This window comes from Charadrius vociferus, unplaced genomic scaffold, assembly GCF_000708025.1.
Source record: "Charadrius vociferus isolate BGI_N301 unplaced genomic scaffold, ASM70802v2 scaffold325, whole genome shotgun sequence".
In the NCBI taxonomy this organism is placed as follows: domain Eukaryota; kingdom Metazoa; phylum Chordata; class Aves; order Charadriiformes; family Charadriidae; genus Charadrius; species Charadrius vociferus.
The window spans coordinates 126388-146815 of record NW_009648526.1 but is presented as its reverse complement, the minus strand read 5'-3'; positions in this window follow the sequence as shown (position 1 = coordinate 146815).

The window sequence follows — 20428 nt, the reverse complement described above, 5'->3', positions numbered from 1 at the left end:
GTTAGGAATAGGGGAATAGGCTTGGGAAGCAGCTCAAGAAGAGGGATGTACAAGCAACAAGTGTGCTTTCTGCTTTTAGGATTTGTTACTGCAAGAATATAAAACTTCACAGCATTAGGTTTATGACACTTTCATCCTATAGTGAGTGACTTGAGAATGAGAGGATTAAAAAACAACAGGCAGAAGGAGAGCTGTAGCTTCTAACTCTTCCCGAAATGGTAATGAAGAGCTGGATACAGCAAAATGAGATTTAAATTCCTCCCTGTGCAGTTTATAAGATAATGCAGTTCATTATATTTAATAATAGATTTTCTTCTGTTCTATAGATTTTTACATAAGGACTAGGTGAACTCTGCAGACCCTCTTTAGCATACGATTCCCCACCGCCTGCTGCTGGCCGGGCCACAGGAGCTGCCCAGGGGCTCGCGGGTGCCGGCCAGCCCCTGCTGCGGGGAGGCTGCAGGTGGGAAACCGTCATGCACAGGGTTATTGTGCGTTGCTAACAGTATACAATAAAATTTGTAATGCCTCTTTCTGTGGCCTGGCGAAGAAGAGTTTTAGCACAGTTCCTCTGGTCTTCAGCTCTTCTTTTGCCAAAGCTTTTCTGCTTTGGCTCACTACTGAGGTCAGATTTGGGTGTCTGATTTTCATTTATTTTTACTGAATCTTGTAGGTGCCTTCTCTCTTTGGAAAGGGCTAGTTGTGCAGTTCACCAAAGAGATAAATTAAATGTAGGGCCTCTAGTGCACATAGAAGAACCTGAAGAACACCAGTTTTAAAGGGGACGTGACACTTGTTATATGAACTCAGTTCTGCCTGGGGTCTAAGAGGAACTTCTGGCCGTCTAACAGCCTTTGAGGAGAGACAAGAAAATTAAATCCTTACAAGCCCAGAATTGCTGTGGGTGCGGAGATGCACAGATTTGTGATGTAATACAGTGAGATGATCATCAAAATAAAGTAAGAATGTGGTTTTTGGTCGCCTAGAACAAAGCGATGTTAAATGGTGTTACTCCTGTTCCAGAAGGATTACTTACATAGAAATAATATGCCAAAGATAGGGCTTAGATTGAAAGGATTTTAAAGATAACAAAGAAAAATCCATCCCCAACCCTATGTGAAATAAACTGGTAGTTTCGACATAGTTCCTGGGATATTGATGTCCTATCACAAAAATTAATAGAATTTATACAAGTTGCATTTCAGCTGTCAGATTCATGAGGGAAAAAGTCACTCGCAAACTTAACTAGGGCCTGATCCACAGTGGAGAGCTCTGCTGAAGCAGCGTGGGCATGGTGCGCAGGTCGCTATGGGCAATCTCACACTACAAACTTTGACTGTGAATTTGCTCTCTATATAATGAAAAATTGAGCTCTCAAGGCTGTCAGTCAGGTGCCATTCACAAGGAAAGACTTCATTTCAGAAAACGAGAAAGGAACCTGCCCAGAAAGACTGGTTTGGAGAGACAAAAAAAGCAGCCAATTTTGTATGTTGTCTGCCAGGCAAGGATATAATAAATGAACAAATGGCATGGCTTTCTGTTAATGGTGGGGAAGGCAGCATTATGACACGGGTCTTAGCAAGTTTTGTGTTGGTTCTTTTTTAAAAAACGAATTCCAGTAATGGTGGTATTCAAAAGAAATAGCAAGATCATTCCCTGTATTTCAAAACACCTGTTTCAGCTAAATCTCGCTCTAGGCAGAGTAGGAAAAGGACACAGTGATGAAGAGGAAATTACAGGAATCGAAGAACTCAAGCTATCTCAAAAACTTTCTGTAATAAGAATCAAAATATGAAAGCTGTCTGTATCAATTTTGATAACGTGGCTCTCACGGACCTCTAAATTCTCAGAGCAGAAAACGGTAGCATGAAATATATGAAGGTCCAAAACAGTAACAGAAAAATTGTACAGCGGATTTCTCTAGCAAGCACTAAAGAAAAATTCTAACATAATCTTTCTAATTTTCTAAAGGTTACAGTTTTTGCCATCTTGGTAAACTGGGCAACTATGCTTGCAGGAGACCTCCTGCGTGTAGAATTTTTGCTCTTACTATTATTATTATTAATATTAAGTACCAAAACATCAGATACAGACCTGAATTAATAGTGTTGCTGAAGCTAGACAGAAAAGTTACACTTCAACGAATAACACTTTACCTGATATTTTCTAGAACATCAGAAAAATCTCGTGGATCAGATAAAGATTTTAATTTTCAAAATATCATGTTACTTCAAAAATAGAGCGCAAGCAATTTTCTCTTTGATCTGTTCTCTGAATGGGAATTCCCTACGTGTGTTGTCTGCCCATCAGGAGGATAAGATGCAGTATATGGCACACAGCTTATTTCCCAACTTGTTCTTTCTTAGTATCAGAAATGTAATGTTAGGCACTAGGGTTGCAGGTGTAGATACATCTGTGAACGACAACCCATTCTGCATTTGGAAAGCTAGAAAATTCTCAGTGATGTAGACAGCTAGAGAGCTTTTCACAGAATAATTATATGAAAAGGTTCCAATTCACCAAATCCTTTTTCCATATGCTTGAACATCTGGAATACAGAAGAGCTTTCTAGGTTTGTACATATGTAGCTAGGCAAAATGTTTTACTGACTTCTACCTACTAGAAACTGGTATTTTATTTGTTCCATTGAAATGCCCAAGGGATACACCGCAGTCAGGAGCTGACAGATAGCAAGGATCTACAAAGATTTGTAGAGAAAAGCTGAACAAATGCTTGGAAATAATGAAACAAAGAAGGAAGAGAGAAGTCCGAACAAACCTGGGACGGTTACATTGTTCAAATGAAGCAAGGTTGAGAAACATGGCACTGGTAATATTCCTGTTATGCCAGTGAGACCCAATAAACTGACTCTGTTCTCATTTACATCTATATATGTCTGAGATAATTTATGGCAATCATAGGAGAATTCGAGATTTGTATTTTAAGTTATGTCAGTATCTGCTGCACTAATCACACTATAAAGTTCTAAACCTTCCTATTACAAGTTATTAAAAAAAACCCCCATATTTCCATAGTGTTATTCACAAACAGGTGCTAAAGTTGCTACCTTTCACAGGTTTTTTAACTAATTTTCCAGTATAAAAAGGCTAGTGTTCTGATTCACAGAGAATCAGTAATAAAATAAAAAATACAGCACAGTATTCTTTTTTGGTGTCAGAACTACATGGAAGTGCTCTTTACAAGAAGGTATTCTTGTCTGATAAAAGATTCCACAACTAAATTCATTCATAAAATGAAGATTAAACAATTTTCTTGTATCTCTTCTTTCTGGAAGGATCATGACAGCACTAATGAAGGTTAAGTAGACTGAGGAATGATTTGTAGAATATCTGTGGGAGATCTCAGATGCGTGTAGCTTATAGAAAAAGCATTATAGCACCTACCACATCATAAGTCATGCCAGGTGAAAAAATTCTTTCTTCAATTCCCCAGACATTTCAAACATAATTACTCTAAATACAATGGGTGAAGAATCCTATTAGTTATGAGTCAAGTCTTCAAACCCATTCTTTTCTCTTCTTCTGGGTTGGGGTTTTTTTTTTGGCTGTTTTTTCACCATTGCTTTTAAAAAGTACAGTTGTGTTGAGTCCTGTATCAAAATAATAATTGAGACTGAAGCCACAGGAACAAGTAAGACATGCAGTGCCCCAAGTCAGTTGGCTATCCATGAGCAGTGTGGCAGGCAAGGAGCCTTCCTCTCCCAGATGCATCCTTTGGTGTTAAGATCAAGGCAGTGCCAGGACTCTGTTAGCCTGGAAAGTAAAGGAAAGTAAAAAGCTTTGACTTGTCCCAATAGCTGTTTGTGGACTTGTCCAAACATGGAACTGAGGAAGGACATGTTATGGATTGTAAAAGGATTTTAATAGATGTGGAGTCATCCTATGAGAATTTATGAGGCTGGGCATGTTGACCTTATTATGGACTATATACAGAGTACAGTTAGCTTAGTAGTGAAATGTCTGCGATACCCACAGGAAAGAAAATAATGGCTTGTGATAGCCATCTCTTTGCAAAGTCTTGAGTTAAAGGGTAATACCAAAACTATTAATTTTGCTATCTTTGCTTTAGCTGTGAACCTACAAAACTTGCTTTGTCCCATAATGGAAAAAGCCCATGACAGAGACTAACAAAAGACTTGACTGTGGCTGAAGGAAAGAGATTTACTGGTCGCAGAAAAAAGGCTATCAGGGTACCAAACTGAAACATGAGGCTTGTTTGAATGCGCCTGGAGAAGTTAGCCTTGCCTAAGCTGCCATCAAGCTGGCAAGGTGTAAGTACACTAGGCAAGAACACGTAATGCTTGCCAGTCTCCAGAACCTGTGATTATACACTTTATTTCCACTGCTAATATATATGGTGTTTTGCTGTTTAAATGGATTTGCTGACCAGTATACACATCTCCCAAATGGGAGAACGTCACAAGTGCTTGAATTCAGGTGAATAGAGGGCATAGTTGTATGCAGGGTTTGACAGTTTCTCAGCAGTTTTGACTTTTCTTCCCAAAAGAAACAGAAGTTCTGACAGCTGGGGATGAATGCAATCTGAAAACTCAGAAAGGAACCATGTCCAGCTAACTGCATATCCATAATAGAGGTGCATCTATTTTATGGGTAGTGTGTGCTCAGACCCCATCCTGAGTGCTTATCTCCAAGCCCTAAATAGGGGAGGGAGGGCTAGTTCTCTTATACATGAGATTTTCATGAAATTAAAGAAAAGCCAATGTTTCTTTTGCCCAGAACTCTAGAAATTGTGGGCCCAAACTTCTAAGAGACTGACTGATGTCTATTCTTTTCACTGTCGGAAGGAAAGTCATAGACACTATACCAATATCACTGTTCGGTTAATTTGTGAAGGAAGACACACAAAACCAGTCAAAAAGGGCAGTCCAGCAAATTAAAATCATTGATGCCAAAACAAAATCCTTCAACCTCAGACTCTAGGCAAAATAGTCTCATTGGCAGGCAACATACCATAGCGCTTGTACTAGCTAACAGAGAATTCAAGAGGATTCATACTAAAATAGAGAAGATATTTGTAGCAGAAAACAGAAATGTAGCAAAATAGGAAAAAATGAAAGCCATATAGCACTACAACAAGAGCAAGAGTTTTAAACTCCGATGCAGTCTCGGTGCTAACATATGGCTGTGAGAGCTGGAGCTACCCAACGTGTAAAATCAGACACCCTAAAAAGCAAACATATATAAAAGATTCTGATTCCAGATAAATTTACTTTTAACCAACATGGAGAGATGAGAAATCAAAACCACCAAGCAGCCGCTTATCTCCCATCAGTGTGAAGAGCACACTCGGGAGATGCACAGCGTGTACTTCAGCTGCCAGGACACAGACGCTCACCCAGAGCTGTCAAATGCAAACTTTCCAGTGGCACAAAAAGAGGCTGTGCAAGAAAAGCCCCGGGAAAGCCCAGCAGCGAGCAGGATGCATTAGTACGGCAGTCACAACTCCAGGGCACTTGGAAACAGTAGCAAGTGGCAGAAGTACAGAAGATTAGTTTCTGACCCGTTCGCTTACATTGGCAAGCAGTTATTAAGCCAAAGAATACAATCATTAAAAGTGACCGCATCCTTAGGTTAAAATAGCCAATTTCTTGGTTAACTCAAGTGAACGGAATCTTCTACTAAAACTTTCCGTTCTCTGGCACTTGCAGCTAATCAAAGCTGTCTAATAACAGATATATTATTTGTATAATTATTTTCTACAGAGAACAGAACTTGTCAGAAATCTCAAGATGCTTTAATAGTATATATTAAATATACTTTAAATATATTTTAATAGTGTATATTATTAGCAGATAAGGGCCACAGGTTCAGTGTATCCCAGTTTACTTGCTACCTGTATTGTGAAATACATTACTGCTCATGGCTTTGAGAGACCGGCAATCTATATGAAAAACACAGAATACAACCTTCCATTTTTACTGTTTTGAAAGTTGATGGGATAAGATGACTGCGCACAGTTTCTGCACGCTGGGGGAGACAGAATGCCTGTCCTCCACTGGGAGAGCTCTGCTCTGACGTGGCTTCTGCAGGACAGGCCCCTGGGGAAGCTGTGGCAGGAGGGTGGTGTACAGGGCAGACTGCTGCCTGCAGCAGGATGGCTGAGGTATCTGCTACAGGTTTGGACACCTGGTCCCAGGTTACAGAGGGGATACAGAAGCTGTAATCACAAAAGAGAGCGCTTTCTTTGAATTTGAGTGCCCTCCATCTCTGTAATCCAATGTATTTTCAGTTTCTTCATTAGATGTACATAAAGGTATCAGTACAAGGCTCAGTTGCTTTTAGAAGCTGTGCTAAGCAATTCTGCTTTAGAAGAATTTATTCTGTGAAGCAAATAAATAATTAAACCTGACAAACGTGTTTTTCAAAACTCTGAGGAACTGCACATCGCCTGCTGGCACTTCTGAATTTAGAGTGCTGCATATCGAATTGTTTCTGCTCTCCTGTATTTTGCTGCCCTTTCAAAAGCTTTTTCTACTGCAATTTGTAAAACATCTTGTGGGCAATTCCTCTGCTTGCAGCCTTGCCTGTCACATTGCTTTTCCTTCACAACTAGTATAAGGAAATAGAGAATGACTGTCTGGGATGATATAGGTTCTTTTGTTGCTATTACATATGGACAGACTTGTGTTGTAAACTGGTTACCACCTGTTTTCCGCTGAAAATGGGAAAGCAGTTTTCTTCTGTCTTATAAAATACATGAAAAATCTAATTAATTTTGCTCATATCCACTCATTTACATAATAAATCCTCATAGGAAAACATGCTGAAATCTTACTTAAAATTCTCAGTAATCCTTTAAGACTTTGAGACTTTGCGTGTGTTTAATAGTAGCGTTTTCATTATTTGGAAAGGGGGGGGGGGGGGGTAGTGTCACGTTGTGACGCTAAATCCAAGGAATCCTGCAAAGTACTCATACTCAGTTTTGGAGTGACATCTCCATTGTATCACTGGGTATGTCCTCTCAGATCAAGTCTTCCAGAATATTTGCTTCTCAACTCTCACGACTTGAATGTTTGGTACCACTGAGTTGTTCCTTTTGCAGATGGGTCGGGCAGCACTGCTTCCAGTCTTTATACATGTGTTTCTCCCAGGGAATTTGGAGTCTGCCACGGGTTGCTGTGTAGAGACTGGGAGGGTGTACTCAACCTCCGGCTCTGCAAAATCAGTGAGATCTCTTGTCGATGGACTGAAGGCTTGGTGATAACTTGTGAAACCTGGCGTTTTCACTCTTTCACTCTTTTTCTTTATCTCCCAACAATGCACAAAACATGAGTAAATAAATTTGCTTCCTTTTGCCTCATCAAAAGGTTACAAACTTTTTCTGTACTGTCTCAAGAAATTATTTATCATATTGAGAGCTATAAGACATTTGCGCCACAAACACCATCCTTACTGTGTTTATTCTTTGATGGGGGAAGTATCAAGTCAACAGCGTTCCTATTTTGGCTCCACTGGGACATTGAACAGAATGGCACTGGTGAGCGATTTAGCCTCAAAAGAAGTTTGGGTTTAATTATAACTAAATTCAAACAATTCAAACTTTCTGTCCTTTCTCAAATCCTCAGCTTTTCCTTTAGATCCGTCAGTCAGTACTTCATTATGTATGTTCTGTTTCCCAGCATCTTGTCATTTGTGATAATAAAATACATGGTCATGAATCTGCCTAGAGGAGGTTTTAAATAAATCTTTGCACATTTATGAATTCAGGTGAACATATAATTCTTAATATCCCGCATAGTTACATGATAAATAATTGTCATTGACTTCCCTCATTTTTAATTTCAGTGACAAAAGACTGGTTGTCAGACATTTGAATAGCAGAAAGAGTAACAAGGCACAGCAGAATACAGTTGTTTGTTATGTTTTGCAGGCTTTTTTTATGTTGGATATCTAATACATTTTACACTTTAAGAGCATTTCTCCATGGAATATTTAAGGGGAAAATGAATTGTAATTGTGTAAAATGTGATGTTTAATTATTCCCTTTAGTCAGTGGCATGCTGGGAATATGGGTCTGAGGGGTGCCAGCCACATAGTGCAGCCTTGAGCAAAGCCTTGAATGGGTGCAGTTTTTCCTGTCCAAGGAAACTGTGTGGTGTTGGGAGCAGAGAGGACTGTCTCTGTCACCGTTTGCCTGGGGCTAATAACGCAGGGAAGTGAACATCCCCTGGGCAGTGGTCTCTGTTGTAGGTTCTTTGGACTTCAAATGGAACTGGCAGTGCTTAGCACCTTGAAGGACCAAACAGTTGCCTAAGAACTGGAAAACAGACTATTTAGTTAATAATTGGTCACAAACAAAGAGAAAAGTACTGGAGAAAAGCAGTGTGGCAGTCAAGGCCGAGCACAGATAACTGGAGTTTAACCATTTATAGGAGCCTCTCTGGGAGACTGTGATGGATTGTAGAGGAAGCCATATGTGACTGTTAAATTAGCTTCAACAAACCAAAATTTGATTTTTCATTGAAAATCTATTTTTTTATCTAAAGCACTCAAATTTGTTTCAGATAAAACAAGTGGAAAAAGAAAATGCCGTTTGTTTTTTTTCTCACAGAAATTAACTGCCTCCTACGATATTTTCAGAAACTATTATTCTCTGATTAAAAAGACTGTCAATAATGAAATATAATCTAACAATTATGCCAAATTCTCTTGTTCATTAATTTCTGAGGTGGTGCAGTATTGCATCAACTGGGTCTGAGTTTTATACCTCTTCAAAAACTGCATTGCAAAGAGCACATGAGTTTGGTTCTTGTCAAGTGACTTTTGTTTTCATAAAATTGTAGCCCTTCTTGGGAATAAAAGGGCCTGTGGCTTTTAGCTGGTTTAGCTCTCGTGGCTAATTCTCTGAGTTTTCCAGCCCCCCTACTCTCCCTCCCTCTGTGGGATTCCACATGTCAACATTCATTGCAGTGAATTGATGGTATTAATACTCTTAACAACTTGAACGAAGAACAGGGCTGTATTGTGACAACTACCAAGACAGTATGTGTCCCAGAGCCATTATGGTTGAAACAGTCTATCTGGAGGATAAGCAGGGAAACGGGCACACGTGTGAGTAGTTCAATGACAGAGGTGCTGGCTGGATCGGCCTGCCTTCGCTCTGGAACAAATCACAGTCTTGCTCACTGAGTCTCTCCATTTCCTGCCAAGAGAATCTGCACAGATCGTGACTTTGGCAGCCATCTTCCGAATTGCCAAGAAAATTGTGAAATGGGTGCTAACTATGGTATCTGAGTGCAAGTGAAGGCCTTTAATATCCCGTAATATGTAGCGACCCTAAAGTAATTCCAACAAGGTAACTAGTTAATTATATATTTCTGTCTAAATACTTGTGTAATTTTAAAGGAGTATTTTTCCCAAGGTGGTCATAAATTGCAAAGATAGATAGCATTAGGCAATTACCATTTTGAAGAATAGATGTTGTCACCACTCAAAGTGGGTACTTAGGACATATAATAGCAGTGTCACATTCATCACTGCATCTAAGAGACAGGATGCTTAAATGCAGTGAGAAGGCTATTAATGCAGAAAGGTTTTAAAACTGCCATCAGATCTCTTGTAGTCAATACTGGTGCTTTACATAAAAATTGCCTTCACTGATGATAAGGTAACTTGTCTGAGCTCAAATCATTGGAGAACAATCAAATATGATAAATGATTGCCAGGTGCTGCCATTTTCAAAGTAGAGACACAACCTTAAGATAATAGAGCTAAGACAATTCACAGACACTTCAAGGGGGTGACCCCTTCAAGTATTGTGCCATTCCTGACACTCAGTCAATGTAAATGATGCAGGATTTTTATAGGTTTATTTTCAATACATCCAAAACCATCTATCTATATGCGGTAGACACAGTCTATACTGAAAAGCAGCATTATATATCTAACTTATCCATAATTATTATTTAGAATAGCTAGGCTCATTACAGACTCCCATAAAATATTATCAGCCCATCTGTACAGAGCAATTGCCGTTGTTGTTAACTTTGTTCATGGTTGAGGGTGCACAGCACTGTTGCAAATGATGCCTGAGTGAAGTTCAAATTCAACGCATTAGCAGAGTAGGCATTTAAAGTGAAGGATAATTTTGATTTTATAATACAAAATTGTTATGAATATTGTATATTTTTATGTTCAGGAAATTTCCATGAGCTCCATGCAGCGGGGTGAAAATATACCTAATTTTTTCAAAAAGAAAGGAAACACCTGTTTGGGGACCAATTATGAACTTCACAGAACTATCAGTCCTAATTACCAAATAGCTGCAGGATTCTCATTTAAGCAAAATCAACCATACTTGAAAACTAAACTTAGAATGTAAATGATGCAATCATTCATAATTCATTCTGCCACAGTACACAAAAGCAGAGCCTACAGTAGGCTGTTTTAAAATCTTTTGTGCAAATTAATACAGTCAATACTAGATTTTAAAAAGCTGTTAAAGAGAAATAGATCTTTTAAGGGTACTATTTTTTATCCAGCATTTTAAAACCGATCTTGAACTTGAATGCAAGTGCTTTAAAAGAAAGAGATAGCAGAAAAGGACACGTTATAAGCAGTCTGTCTTTGAGGAATGTGGTCTACGTTTGCTGCTCCACAGAAACATTAGCTCATTAAAGAATGTTGTATTACCATTTACAAGACCCATACTTACTTGTAACTAGTAACTTAAATCTTAAATCTGGCGGTAGATAATATCTACTGCCCATACATTAGTGGAATCAATGATCCAAGGTAATCCAAGGATAATTTCTCAGGCAAGCTAACTGAGGGCAAGACCTCAAGATCTCAAATACAGCTACAGCTCTCCTGGGGAAGAAGAGAAGACTCTCAATATCAATCCTTGATTTGCAGGTCTCAGATTTTGCAGGCTAGAATGACCACACAAATTAGTTGTCTAAGCTCAGGCTGAGATTTGCTGCTGTTACCCTTATCAATGGAAACTCATTATAACAACTGAATATCAGTTCATATTACACGTCATTTTTATGTGAAATTACTTCTTGCGCTCAAATAAATACCACCCTATGCACGCAAAAATATTAACCCCACAGAAAGTTTGTTACTTCGTACAATACATTCCAAAGCAACAATTCTATGGTTTATAGTGTTATAGTGTTATTCACTTACTATGTGCAAAGTTTAGTTGGAATTTAATGTCTATGGTATTTCTGTGTACCAGTACTAAATACTTTGTAAGCCACTATTAATCCTGTGAGTAGCTTCGGAAAGAATTTGCAGTAAAAAATATATTAGTCAAATGTAGCCCTTCTTCCTGTTCGCAAACGGTTTCAACAGATTGTGAGATCTTCTTACTTGTTTGCCACCAGTTATTCTTTATCAAATATTATGGTGAGAAAAACTGAGCCTACTGATTGATCACAAATTGTTTGCTGATGTTGTAAATGTACATATAAATATAATGTACTCCTATACATATAATAATTTCATATGCCATCCGTGTGTTCCTTCACTTCAGAAAATATTAAATTCCCTGTGCCTTAACCTTTTTTCAAAACAAAATGTTACATTTCTCCAAAATCACTTTCCACATACATTCCTAGCAATAAAACTCTTTTTCATGTGGATTCTACACTATCTGACCATTTGGAGTCTCTCTATTTATCTCACAGTGACAGTGTCCAGTCTGGTGTCGATCAGGTCTGTGCTGGGCTGGCAGTCTCAGTGGTCCATATGTATATAGCACTTACAAGGATGACTGGATACGTACTACCCTTGAAAATCTCTTTGTCATTAAAGATGATCTAGGACCTTCTTCTTACTCTTGTTTACTCCTGATTGTACAACTTAAGTCTGGTAATGCCATGTATTGCTTCCATCTTTTCATTCGCACTGGCAAATCATTAAGTGGGGCCTTCTTGCAGATGGTGCCTGTATAAGTACATCTTTGGTTGAAGATAGATGGTAACAAAGTTCCAGATTGCAGCAAACCATGGACTCTTGTCCTTCCTGTCATATTGAATACGTATATACTCACTCAAGCTTTTACTTGAAGTAAGGCTTGGGAAGAGTTGAATTCATAAGAAGGACATGGACCTGTTGGAGCAGGTCCAGAGGAGGCCACAGAGATGATCAGAGGGCTGGAGCACCTCTGCTATGAGGACAGGCTGAGAGCGTTGGGGTTGTTCAGCCTGGAGAAGAGAAGGCTCTGGGGAGACCTTCCAGTACCTCAAGGGGGCCCACAGGAAAGGTGGGAGAGAGTCTTTATCAGGGACTGTAGTGATAAGACAAGCAGTAATGGTTTTAAACTGGAAGAGGGTAGATTTAGATTAGATATTAGGAAGAAATTCTTTACTCTGAGGGTGGTGAGGCACTGACACATGTTGCCCAGAGAAGCTGTTAATGCCCCATCCCTGGAGGTGTTCAAGGCCAGGCTGGATGGGGCTTTGAGCAACCTGGTCTGGTGGGAGGTGTCCCTGCCCATGGCAGGGGAGGGGGGAACTAGATGATCTTTCAGGTTCTTTCCAACCCAAACCATTCTATGAATCCCCAGAGGGTGTACCGAGATTTTTACTTTGACTCTGATTACTTCAACAAACATAATATATTTGCATTCTCGGGGCAGGAAAAGCAATGCTTAAATGAAACTTAATCCCACATTTTGAAAATCAGCAAATGATTTGAACTCTGTTACCGGTCACTTTAGATTTCATTAAAGAATAATGGCATGAAAAAATAGCAAGCCACAGTATTCCTTCATAATTTGAAAATACAACATTACAGATAATCGAATGTAATTGTCCAGAGGTTCAAGGAAATGTTTCCACAGACAATAATTTATATAACAAGAAAGAAAACCCCATTGTCCACTTAGAAGGGTTAAAGGTGAAGCAGTGGGAATATAAACTATGCTATGCAATCAAATTCTTGACATAATTGCATTTGGTTTTGTGTTTTGTGTGCAAAAGCCACATAAAATCATGTGTTCTAAGAGTAGTATTTACTTCAAAGAAATCTTCCTGCGCGTGCATTAGAAAACATGAAAGAAACTATGTAAAACTTCAAGCATTCAGCACATTTAACCATTTATGAATTGTTTATCAATATTTTATTAACTATTGCTTAAAAGAACAAGAAAAATGCTGCTTGCCAATTCAAAGAATATGTTATCTTTAGTTTAATGATTTAACATATAAGCTTTATAAAATTATGAAACATGCTGTTTGTTATGGTAGACATGCATTTCTCTGACAGAATAGATGGAAGAGTAACATAATACTCATTGCATTCTCTTGCATGAAGAATGTCATTCCTTTTGGATCCTTTTAAGTCTGTCCAACTTTTTTCTTTTACAGACTTAATTTCCTATCCTTACTCTTTCTTACTGGATGTTATTCTTTGCTTGTGGTAAAAATGCATCCAGCAATGGAATCACCCCCTTTTGAAAGTGGACAACCTTATGATGCACTTTTCTAAAGTATCTGTTGCATTTACAGCACTTGAACTGTGACAGATTTTGAAAGATTGTGAAAAAAAATCCCTGCTATTTCTGCCTGCAGGAAGTGTTTCGTTAATGCAAAAGCTGTACGGAAAATCGAGCTCAAATTCATACTGTACAGAGTATTTTTACCACCTTGTATATCATACACTATACATCATAATCCCTACCTAATTTCTGTCTTACTCTATAGGATATACACTTTCATGAACCATTCATAATAATAATAACTAAAACAAATAGTGGTTGTTATTTTGACTGTGATTGTTTTAAAATGTCAGGTTAGTATAACAGCTTATGCTGTTTGTCTGTGCAGACTCTGAAACAAATTCTCAGTAAAGGGGGTACAACTGAAGTTCTGAAACATACCAAACCATTTGTGTGACTAGAAGGCTAAAGTCTGATTGTAATCTAAGAGATATAAAGTTGGTAAAAAAAAGCAGGGAGGACGGCATGTAATACTAAGGACATTTAAATGTACAGTCAAGTCAGAAGAGAAGATCTGGGATACTGCAGATAAACGTGTAAGCTAGGAAGGTCCAAAGGCTCACCTTTGACAACATGTACATATCATCAGTTCCAACCAAAGAAGAGATGAGCATACCCTTAGCACATAACTGAAGAAAAAAATAAGGGGTTTATGGGTGAATTGCTTTGGGAGAAAAATGCTAGAAGCAGCAGGCAAACAGTACGAAGAGATCATTCAAGTTTCTAATAGTTTTCTATTAAAAAGCCAGTTTGCCCAAAATTGGACTTTTCAATTTTTTACCTGAAATTTTTAGTGTGCACAAATATGACAATGCCAACAATTATGTTTCAAAAGGGGAAAAGGTGTCACTGGTGGAAAACCTGATCAGGACCAAAACAAATTACAGAGTGTGTGAATGAAAATTCATCATCAAATTAGGATACTGTCTGTGAGTTGTGGTAGGGCTAAAGGGGAAGCCTAAATCTTTTCTATAAAGGTATAGATGTACGTATAAAATACCTACCTCTGAAACTCGTGGATGAGCCAAAGATTGGGAGAACAGTAACAATGAAGACAGGATGTCCACACACAAATAATGTAAATAGCCTTTAGAGCTGCCTTAAAGAATTGCTTTAAGCCAGGCAAATGAAAAGTTACTCATCCTGGGATGCGGAAAGCTGGCCAAAATAAGTAAGATGAGATCACGTCTTTAGAAGACAGCAAACATATACATCCTTCAGACCAAAGCGTGTCTTGGAGATATCCAAACAGGCTATAAATAAGCCAACTCATCACTGCATATGCTAGATCTATGGCAAAACAGAGTCCTAAACAATCTGGTTTATCCTTCCAAGAAGTTTGATAAAAAGAAGCCGGAGTATCTCTGTGATGCACTGCAGTCTAGGATACTGATGTACTCATATATTTGTAGACAGGACTTTCATATCTAGAAGAGATATTTTTTTAATGATGGTTTGCTTCTGGTTGTTTACTAGACTTTCTTAAAGTTTTGTACTCTCTCGTCTCTTCCTCTAGGCAAGAAGATTGAAATAGGTAATTTTCATCTTCAAAAATCTACCCCAAATTTCTGCTTCTGTCAAAACTCTATACAAAGCCTGGAATCTGTACTGGGATGGTGGATAACTACTGTTGTCTCTGTGAATTTATCCCTTTGCTTTGTACACGTAAAATAGTCCATGTGCAGACACAGAAAAGATTAACTTTCAACAATGTAGCCTAAAATATATTTGCTGCTATTTTCTTTGATCTCTGTGTGTGCTTAGAGTAGAACCCACAGTTATATTGCTGGTATCCAAGTTCTAATTCAGGGCTTCTGTCATCTAACTTGTCAAAGTTATTGCATCTGATATGGTGGATATCTTTATTGTGATATCTTAGCTGCTGCTTCTTTCATGGTTTTCATCAGATAATATTAACATTTGATTTGTTTATTTAGATGACATGAATCGGTTCATGTCTGTGCTCATTTCGTTTTCCAATAACTATTGTTGAACAAAATATGTTTGTAGGCTCGTTTTCCTTTTAAATATGTGTCAGTTCTTACATGTATCAAATTAGTTTTTAAACTTGTCTCTTGTCAGATGCTTGTTCTTGGGTCTAGTTCACTAGGGTACCCGATTTGTCTAGTGCAATGGAATGTTCTCCTTTAAAAGGTTTGAGCATAGAGAATTTTGAGAATTTTCCTGGTATCTCTGCACTATCCTGTGGAATTTTGGCAAGAATCTTTTAAACTAACTTCAAGTCTAGGCAGGTTTTATTGTAAAAATGGTGGGATATCAGCATTTACTATCTGGATTATTAATAACAGTGACAGTGTCTTTTAAAACAAGACAGAATAGTTAGTTGCCCTTTTACTGGTATTGTATGCCCTGAATATGAAATAAGTTTTGACTTCCTTCCACTTTCATACCCTTTTTTAATCTGAAGTATTACCAGAAGAATAACAAGCCATTGTGTGTCATTGTCTGCTTGGAAACAATTCTGCTATTAATGTCTAGTTATATTCTGCAATCTGAAGCAATTTCATGTGCATTCACTGAGCCTGATTCTCTAGGACTCTGAGTTTGGTATAATCAGAATAATATTTCATGACAACTTTGCTTAAGGGTAAATTATGGTAGTTAAGGGTAAAAAAAAGTATGTCAGGAAAGAATCAGGCCTTTCAATTTTCTTTGAAAAACTTCGTTATTTTTCCTTTTTTACAGATATTCTGTCTTCTGCTTAATTTACATATTTGGGTTAATGTTGCAACTTGAAGAACCACACAGTTCAGATTTTTTAAATGAATGCTGACATTTCCAAGCATTATTCTGTAAAAAGAATCAAAATGTTTTTCCATGATATCAGAACATGTAGAGATTCACTTATATGTTGCCTGTTCTAAGTCAGAATACTTTAAATGTAAATATTGTTCCACCATGACGAGGAATGATATTTGAGACACTGAAATGGCCAGTGTAGCTAGAAAGTTCAAAAGAACGTGACTATTTATTTCTTGATACCAACAAGGAGAAGTAATGAGGGAATAGATATTTAAATTAGACCTAAGAATTCTGCCATCCCCACTTAAAAATATGGAGACACTAAAATTTTCTAGCTAGAGATTAGATCATCTGTGGGACACCTGTTTCCAGGAGGTTTTGATTGGTTTGGATTATTATTCAAACTAATACATAGGTTCTAAAGCAATGCAAAAAGGTGGTCAGCTAAATTTTGCAGGAAAAATATCACATAAAAACCAACACACGGTGCAGAAAAGATAAACAGTGCCATGCAAAGAAGTTCAGGTAGCAGGACAAGGACAGACACACAAAGCCTAAACCTGCAGTAGAGAGAAAGAAAAAAAAATGCTTACAGGAGATGAAGAGCCTTGGGGTAAAATCAAGGACTTCGTATTCCACTGCAATAAATATAAAAAAAAAAAGTGGGGGGAGGAAACCAGCAGCACCTACAGTGCTTAAGAATATTGAGAATTCCAGGGAGTAAGAGGATATCTGCCATATGACCTTAACTGCTTCACAAACTCTTGATTTAAATGTTCTGCGGGAAAAAAAAGGCTGCTATATTTGCAATTGAGCTATTAGATCAGAAACCAATTCAATTGCAGCTGAATCATGGGACCAGCTGCAATATGAGCCCCAGAAATATTGATAATATTACGAATATTACACTAGAGAAATGTAGCTGAAAGCCAGTGATATACAGTATAGGTACTCTGAGTCCTGTAAGCAAAAATAAGCTGTTAATAAGAAATCTGTGAAACAAGCAACATTATCTCTTGGAGTCTGTAACAGCTGACAGGCAGCAATACCTTGCTGAGCAACTGTGTAGCATGAAAAAGAGCAATTTGTTCACCAAGTACCATCAAAAATACTCCCAACTGAAAGAGGGAGGACAACAGCATCCCAGTGTGATGGGGATCATCCACACTTCCAGCCGCCCAAATAAAACAATTGAAAAAAGAACGGGCATATCTTCAGAGAAACGAGCACAGCATGGATCTGCCTCCCAACAGTGGTGACAGAGTGTTTTGGTGAACTAGAGACTGGCATTGGCTCAGAAACACTTAATAGTGAAAAATAACATTGCTGATGAACAGCCCCTGAGGGGCTCTTGCCTGCTTTGCTAACATTCAGGAGTCGCCATTTCGTGTTAAATGATACAAACTCTCCAGCCGCCTGACAAAATTTTCTTCATCCTGTGGTAAGTACCTCTGAAAACGAGTAACTATGGATGCTTCCAGGAAGTGTTCTAGTTTACAATGAACTTAGAATGAGGCACTTCCCAGATGTTAAGATCAGAGCAGATAATAGTTTTCTTTTAGGAGATAGAAAGGGTGAGGAAAAAGTTACGCAGCGCTATGACATCGTTACAGTGAATTCTAACTAAAAAAAGAAAGAACACAAGGGTGAGCAGAGAAAAGCTGATAATGAGTTTCCCTACTTTGGACAGTCGATTTCTTTGTCCATCCAAACCCTAAGAAAGGTACCAGTAGAAGTATCGCCACTTAAGTTAAAAGTGCCTTAACACTCTGGGCTCAGTTCACTTTCTTGTCAGTAATTTGCATCCACATTTCTATATCCAGGGCCAGTGTCATCCACGAGGCTGCAAAGCAGCTTCTCCTGCTGGAGCCCCGTTGAACTCCACGTGGAAATAAATGCTGATTGAGAAGTATGAGCAGGACTAGTCTCCTGGTTCTCACCTGAGAGAAGACTCTGATCTAATTCCCACTCTAGTTAATGTTATTTGTACATATTGAAATAGTATTGGCAGGAAAATAATCTTCTCTTCCCTCTTCTTACACCCCAAAATAACTTACAACTTAGTAGATCAGCAATGAGAATTCAAACTCACTCAGTCAGAGAACAGAACTAGACCTGGATCTCCTACATGCTTCAAAATTTAGCCAGCCTTTAAGATACTAGAAGAAGAAAGGTTGATGAAAATTACTTCGGCCCATCTGTTAATCTTACCCTGAAAATACCCCCAAAACTATTCTGCAAAGATAATGCAGATCTGTAACTACTTGAGGGTACTAAGTGAAACTGCATCGTTGTTGAACTTAGTGCATGGAAAAAAATTCACCCAGCTTCTATCTACAATTTTGTTTAAAGGGAACTAAGCATAAATTCCAGGCAATTTAATCACTGATATTATAAGACAGACACATGCTCGCAAGTGGAAATAGAGATATTCTCAAGAAGCAGCAAGAGAGGGGGGAGCATTCTGTTTTCCAGTAATGAATGTTCAATTGAGATCATTTATGGAACAGTAAAGGAAGAGCAAAGAGTATAGCAATTGACAGGGAAAAGAGATTTCTGCCCAGTGCATTCACGGTGTAATTCTGCAGAGGGGACTGTAGGCTACGAATACACAAGCTGACCTGGCTCCAGTACATTCGGGCAAGAATTGTAATCAGAAAACTGAGGGTGCTACAGTTTACCGAGATGCCCTGTTCAAACTATGTTACACTGCAGTGAAACGTGAATGATTTGTTGCCAAATGGAAATTTCAGCAAAAGATATCTTCTCAGTACCCTCAATGCCTTCTGCAGAGTCAGCGGGAATGGCAGCCAGGCGTCGGGTGGGGATGGCAGAATGGACAGCAAAGGATCCCTCTCTGGCAGTACCGGACCATCGCAACACAGAGAAGTTTATAACGCAGCCTGCGTTGAAACTGATGGGCTCCGAACAGGATTCTCTCTCCTCTCCGATGCCTATAGCCCCTGCGGTGGGTTGACCCTGTCCAGCTGCCACCCGCCCACCCCGCCGCTCTCGCACTCCCCTCCTCAAACAGACGGGGGAGAAAACAAGATGAAAATCTCATGGGTTGAGATAGAGACAGGGAGATCCCTTACCAATTACTGTCATGGGCAAAACAGACTTGATTTGGAGAAAATTAATTTAATTTCTTGGCAATTAAAAATAGAGTTGGATAGTGAGGCAGAACAGGGAGCCGTAGTGCTTCAGGTCGTTCAGAAGAGTAGGAAGAAATGGGCTTTGGAAACTGCAAGACGCCACCAAGAAAATTAAAGCAGCAACAACGCTGAGGCAAATCCACCCCCCACAGGCAATAACACAGTGACAGACTGAACCAGCACACGTGTTTTTACAGGAGCGAGCGCCCCAACAGAGTGAGAAGGGCTGTGGAAAAGGCTGTCCCTCAGGTGGGCTCTGGGCTGGTGGGCAGAGCTCAGCAGAACAGCAAATGACAAAGGTTGCAGCGCTGGAGCCACATGGCCACCGATGGGGAAGGAAGGAGATTTCGGACGACATATCAGAACATCAGCCCCCCTGCTTATGGCTGGAAGCCAAGCTGCTGTTGCAGAACCTGAGAAATGGGATTGTCACTAGAGGACTTCCAGCAGAAAAAAATACGAGTATGTATTAGCGTCCTCGTCCCTGCACAAGTATCGCTTTCCTCTCTAGCAATCCCCTTCCGTATTTGTAGAGGAACCTGGAGAAGGGTGTGATGATTTTCTTAATAGATAATGCTTGAAGATAAGTTGCAAAATATTTTCTCTATATGTGCTTTAGCTTCTGTTTATTTCCAGAGGGAATATCTAGATTCTGAACTCAGGTTAGAACTACTCAAGTCATCAATTTAGTGATTTTTTTGTTTGTTTTTTCCTTCCATGAAAATGATAGTAAACCAAAGAGATTCAGACTACACATCATGTTGCAACTCCCCAAATATGAGATTTTAATAAACAGCAGCAGCAAAACAGAGACTGCAAAAAATGAGCCTAAATTTATATTTAAGTTTCCAATTTAAAGTCAACCGTCTCAGCTGTTGGCTGAGAAAGACACTATTCGGAAAAGTCATCGTCGCAAAATCTGCAACGACACAAAACCAAACCAAACGATTTCTATTTCGCACCAAAGTCAAGAACTAGGGCTGTCGTTGGTGAGCCCGGCCCCGCCGTCCGCGCCGGCTCCG